Source organism: Etheostoma spectabile, chromosome 8 (genome assembly GCF_008692095.1).
Source record: "Etheostoma spectabile isolate EspeVRDwgs_2016 chromosome 8, UIUC_Espe_1.0, whole genome shotgun sequence".
In the NCBI taxonomy this organism is placed as follows: Eukaryota; Metazoa; Chordata; class Actinopteri; order Perciformes; family Percidae; genus Etheostoma; species Etheostoma spectabile.
The window spans coordinates 33,155,593-33,162,390 of NC_045740.1; positions in this window are offsets into that span (position 1 = coordinate 33,155,593).

The window sequence follows — 6,798 nt, forward strand, 5'->3', positions numbered from 1 at the left end:
TGGGGAGTCCTGAGAGGGAAGGTACTCGGATAGCGAGGGTCCGAGGGGGAGACACTGGAGACAGGCTGATGCATGATGCAGGGTGCCGTGGGAGGGAGACCAAGGGGAGAAGCCAGCTGACCGAAGACAGGAGCGGAGGTGAAGACTGCAGGGGGAAAAACAAAAGAGGGAAGTAAAACATAAAGCTCAGAGGCAAGGAAGAGTATGAATCAGCAACGATCAAGAGAAGACAGGTTGAAGAGCCAGGGTAGGTAAACTGTGGTTGATTGGAGATGGCAAGCAGGTGTGAGAGGTGGGGGGGGGCAGGTGATTGAGGATGTGGTTCAGGTGTGCGTTGTAGGCTGGCGTCAGCAGGACAGAGAGGGAGGGGGAAAAGAAACCGCGGGGGAAAAAACAAGGCAGGGTGACAGCCAACTCAGAAAAATAGAAAATAAAACAAATACTCACGGCCAGCCGGACCACAACCACAACACACTCATTGGCTATGGATGGAAAAATATGATGCAGCAGAAAATGTTGTCTCAGGATAAGAAACAAGTCGACAAAGTAACAACAACTTTGGCAGTTTAATCAGGGCTGCAGAAGGACTGGCAGCCCAGAACGAATCTGTGGGAAATGAGCCAGCTGAACAAGGCTGTAACATTAAATGTGGAAAAAGTGAAGCACTGGGAATACTTTACGCATGCACTGTAAGCCAAAATACAAAGATGCTCATGAAAGTGCTTTTTTTAATATAAGAAATTGTATCCATGATACAGTCGTGAGAAATGTAGGCGGGCTGATGCAGATCGGAGTGGAGTCTTGGACCATGTCCTGGATGGAAGCTGGGCCACAGCAGAACCTGGTGACCAGTGAAGGGAGCAGAGGAGCGGTGTAGGGTGAGAGAACTTGGGGAGGTAGAAGACATGTCGGTTTACACCATAGTAATGAATTTAATAAAACACCATGTAAAAATTATGCAGAAATCCAGGTCACAAAAGTGAAGCCAATGCGGAAATGCCTTAAACCTGTAGGGGGGGGGGGGCTCCACTGGCTCCATAAAGAAGTTCCTTGCTATAGAAGTCTATCAGTAAATGAGCCTACTTCTGGCCTGATTTATTACCGGCAGTAGACATTTTCATTAGCTTACGTTTTCAATCGCCAATCATAGGTCTTAAATACAGCCTGATGTTTATTTTGTAAGTTATGGTCACATGTTGTCTTAAACAGCCTGTAACGCAGGGGATGCTTTAGGAACGTGGCTACATGCCACCCCGCCAATCCTGACAGAGGCTTAGCGTTGCCAACCATGGCCCTGTGTACATTGCTGTAAAATATGCTTGAAGCTGTTTTTGGGTTTTGTCCATGTTTTCCTCTTAAACCTTGACCCTCTTTACCCGCCAGTAAATGTCAACTGGATGACTTCCTTCAGAACGGTTGAAAATCTTCAACTTTCCCTCTTTAGCGTTTGGCTTAGCGCAGCACCATTGTGACCATAAACAACATCCCCCCCACCCCAGAGTCCACAAGGCCAGGTATTGAAATCCGTCCTTGAACAAATGTCTAAATGTCTTTAGTCCTTTAGGCCTGAAGAAGGCGTGATTGGTCTGAAGGGATATGTTTTATTGCAGGCCTACTGTGGCAAATTCATCTGCATAGTTCCATTAGTGCTGAAAGAGTACCTATTCAGACATTGTCCCACTTCACGTCTACATCCTTGAGGTTTCACTTCCGAGATTGCTCCAGTGCCGCAGGAAATTTCGTGGAATGCATGTATTTTTCACCAGTTTTGTTTCCTTCCTCTGTCTCTGTGTTGGCATTCTAACCTCTGGTGGATTTCAAAGGACTATGGTTACCCGGTCCTCTGATCTCTGCAGGGTAAATCCAGACAGCTAGCTAGACTATCTGTCCAATCTGATGACATTGGTTACTGGCCTCAGATCTTGCAGGTAAATCCAGACAGCTAGCTGACTCTGTCCAATCTGAGACTATGGTTACCTGGTCCTCAGATCTCTGCAGGTAAACCAGACGCTAGCTAGACTATCTGTCCAATCTGAGGACTATGGTATCTGGTCCTCAGATCTTGCAGGGTAAACCAGACAGCTAGCTAGACATCTGTCCAATCTGAGGACTATGGTTACCTGGTCCTCAGATCTTGGCAGGGTAAACCAGACAGCATCTAGACTATCTGTCCAATCTGAGGACTATGGTTACCTGGTCCTCAGATCTCTGCAGGGTAAACCAGACAGCTAGCTAGACTATCTGTCCAATCAGAGTTCTGTTCCAACTAATCTCAGTCGCTACCCGTTGTGATTGGTTTAAAGAAATGCCAATAAACCAGAGGAGGTTTTTCTGGACTGGCCAACCCTCCTCCGCTCCGCAGCGTGTGGACGGTCTGGCAAAGCGAACACTTCCACAGACTCTCTTTGGTCGGCAAGAAAGAAAATCTCTTATCTAAAGAATGGACTTTAGTAGCAATTACTTTGGTGGGTACAGTATCATCATAACTTGCCAAAAACCATTGGCAGGGGCTAAGAAAATAATAAACCAATTTTAATTATAGACGATTTGCTAAGTGGCAGGCGGAGAGGAGCAGTCTTTAAGTCAAAGAGGTGAAGGTTTTAGCTCGCATGGTTGATTGACGTCTAATGCTGCATTCAGATGAAGCAACATTTTGTTCCTGCATCGTGAAAGCAATCCCATATATTTAACTGCTTATAGCATGACCTAAAATATTTTGTTAAACAACTAAGTTGGGAAATTAAATAGAATCTTCCCATTGACTTCAGAGAACCTGATATATAATGTAGGAGCCAAAATGTATTTCTTCAAGTTGATGATTGATTTTAAAGGGACTATGAATAATTATTTACAATATTCACAGTATTTACACTTTAGGTAATTACAGTTCACAGTTAAGTTGATTGTGTATCCTTTACACCTAATGTGTGTGTGCAAAACATTTAAAACACATGCAATTTAATTGAGAAATATTGCATTTTTTATATTTGGGAAATCGTGGCTGTACACCTTTGATGACATTGACTACAGGGTAGGGAGGTTTTGCATATGGCACCTTAGAGTCGGTTAAGCTAAGAGTGGAGCCACACAGTTTTTTGATCTTGTTTCTTGCTTCTCTCTTGTTTTTCTCTCTCTTCATAATGTGGGAAGTATATATTGCACTGTACTATATTTTCTTGTGTGAAAACCAAATAGTGAAACTTGAGCGGTCCTGTGGATTGTGTGATGTGGATTAACCCTAAGACCTTTTTCCTATCTTTGGTTTTGCCTGGTCTCCTTGTGTAATATTGCTGGTATTATCTCAACCCTGTGATGCAAAATTAAATTATAGACATCATTTATTTCAGGAGAACCCGCGCTATCAGGATATTTATGCTGCAAAGACAAGAGAAATGGAAATGCAAGACTGAATGGAAATGGAATCTCCCAGAAATGTATTGAAATCACACTGAGAAATATGATGACTTAGACTTTCGGCTTTTGAAAGTTATTCTCCTAAGCTCGATGAGCAAATGACTTGATGTGATTGGTCAACAAAGCTGTCAGTCATGATACCACTATCAAAGATGGCAGCCGGCAAATGAGAAATACATTGCTTTTATGTACAAAAAGATGACTAAATTCAGTAAAATACCCGTTCAATCGTGGATTTTTCGCTTTGGAATTATTGTACGAAATCTCCGAAAAGTTGCAAATGTCTCTGCTTCTAATAAAAAGAAGGAAGTCTCTACACTGTACTGATCTAAGACATATTAAATCCGACATATTGCTACATAAATACAACAACGTCGACCTAATAGGAGACAACGAGATTTAAAAGAGCATCGAGCTATCTTACATCTGATTGATGTGAGGGTTTACTGTAGATGACAGACGCCCTGAGAGTTTGTTGCCGTGAGATGTTTGCGCTTCAGTGTGAGCACGGAGGCTTCCTCCGTCCTCAGCCACCAGAGAGACAGAAATAGTGGATATTTAGGCAGAGGAAGAGAGGTGTAACAATGGATTTGGGACATGAGGGATTGTGGGGGCTTACATCATGGTGGTTGGGTGATCTCTGAGTCAGATAGTGTCTAAGGTGATTTGCCATGCAGTATATGAGCCGCACCTGGCTCCAGTGAATGGCTGAGGGGATAATCCTTCACAACACAATCTACTTCGCCCAAAAAATCCTGTGAATTCTCAAAAGGTCCTCTGACTCGCTGAGCTCTTCTCTCCGCCTCTCTTCTCCATCTTTATTAATACATTTTACTAGCTTCGCTTCTTCCCCTGAGTGTATTCTCACCTCGCATGTCCTCGGATTGTGGTGGCACCAGGATCGTGGTTGCTGCTGTTGCCGTGGTCCTACTCAATGCCCGCTCATACACCTATTATTGATATTATTAGTCATTTAGCACACTGAGTTTCTCTCTCTCCATCTTTACTAATACATGTTACTAACTTATCTTCCTCCCTGCAGTGTTTTCTCATCTAGCATGTTTCCTCTGATTGTGGTGGCACCCGGATCGTGGCTGCAGCTGCCGCCGTGCTCCTGCTTGATGCCCACTGCAAAAGTATTATTGATATTATTAGTCATATGACACACTGAGTTCCTCTCTCCTGGCCTGTGTGCATAATCTTTCGAACGATATCATACAGGCCACTGAATCAGGGCAGTGGTGCATGCTGGGTGGTTCACCATCAACCTGGTATGACGTGGAGAGTTCTGTGTGAATTTAATATTTAAAAAAATTGGGAATACTTTTTTGAGTTGTGAACAATGGCCTACATATCTGTATTCATTTGTGTATTCTTTTTTTGTAATTTAAGAGAAGGCGATTAGAGTGTAAATGCAAAACTGTGCAGTGAATGACTGGAAACTACCTTTACATGGCGAGAGTTGTACATCAGCCAGTCCTGCCCAGCTCGGACCCGTCAGGGTGCAGTTATTATATAACAGGAAGCTCTTTGCTGTCAAAAGGATCCATTTGGCTGCGAGTCAAACTCCAGCTTGTCGTACATGCTGAGAACAGCATTTTGTGGCTCTGTTTACGTGGCGTATAGACTTAGGAAGCACTGTGAAGTGCTTTTACATCTTTGTTGATGGTTTGTCAAGTGCACTCTTTAAGAACAGTGCAAGACACACACACACACACACACACACACACACACACACATACACACACACAATGATGAATTCCTCGTACGGGCATTCAGATAAATTATACAAAGTAGTCCAAAAGCAGCCCTGTGTCCCGTGAGCCCATCAACCATGACAGTAATTCCTGCTCCTGCCGAGATGAGGTTGGGGTCCATAGTGAGTACGTGTGTGCGTGTATGTGTGCGTGTGTGTGTGTGTGTGTGTGGGGAGAGAAAAACCATTGGCATAGTTGGCAAGCACACATCTGCTGAGTAGCTCATTTTCAAGTCACAAATACAGCCCTGTTACTCTCTGATTATCTCAGAAGAAATGCAGTGCAGATCAAGATGAGACCAATTACGTTGCCCAGTGTGTGTGTGTGTGTGTGTTGTGTGTGTGTGTGTTTGTGTGTGTTTGTGTGTGTGTGTCTGTGTGTGTGTGTGTGTGTGTTTGGTGTGTGTTACTTACAATACTCGCTGCACCAAGATGATGGACAATAATCGAAGGCCCGATTAAACGCCCTGTATTGGAGAGAATCGTGTATTACTACTCCCCCCCTGAGCCCTGCACACACCCCCCACCTCCCCCCCCCCCCCCACAGTAAGGCAGGAACGTCTTTTCCATTCACTGGCACCTGACGGACTGGTCATCGCACTCTGAGCTGTCCCCTTGGCTCGTTTAATACGAGGGGCTGGAAAAATGAAAGTCTGAATATAGACTTTATTACAGAGAGAGAATCTTATCCCCGCAAAAACGGCACCTCTGATTTATAATTCAATCATTTAATAACCAAAAAACACAAAACATTACCGGTTGCTGCCGCTAAAAGCTAACGAGCTAGCGGTCCCGGAGGTCTCTTCGGGGTCTTTCTGGCCTCCACAGGGGATATTCTATCCAGCCTGGAAGCAGTAAATCCAACCTGTTACATCCAAGATTTAACCACTTGATTATAATCTATAATTTATCACGTTTTTGCTGATTTCTGCCGCTAGCTCCGTGCTCCGTTGCTTTGCTGTATCTGTGTTTGTTTACGGAAGTTAAGGCACACTTTATGCCTTATATGGGCGACAGCGAGAGCAAAGAGTATAGAGAGGGACAGATAGTAATCCCCCAAGTCCCACTAGTCTAAAGTGATCGAAGACATTTTATAGTGGACAAGATAGATATCTACCGTTTTACAGAGGAGAATGGAGACACTGGTTTGAGATTTGGCATATATTTATATTATATATTATATATTTATTTTATATATTTGGGCCTTTTTTGAAGAAATATAAATAGTTTTCATGAGTTATAATCAGAATCACAATCAGCTTTATTTGCCAGGTATGAGGACACATACGAGGAATTTTGCTTTGGAACATTATTGTTCACAATATGCTTACACATACAAAAAGACCGAACAATACATACACTAATATATACACACTAATATATACATGCTCTAAACAGACAAAATATGGAGGTATAAGTGCAATGAAGTGTGCGATAAAAATTATTTAAATGTGGAGCATAGTAATGTTCATTATGTTTATTTTTGCATATAGGAGAACTCACATGCTTGTGTAGCATTGCTGTGGATTTAATATCAATAAATATGACATTATTTTGTTGATTATTGGCATAAGTAAGTGTCACGAGGGCAGAAGCGTCTGGGCTTTCTTTGAAAAAATGTATGTATT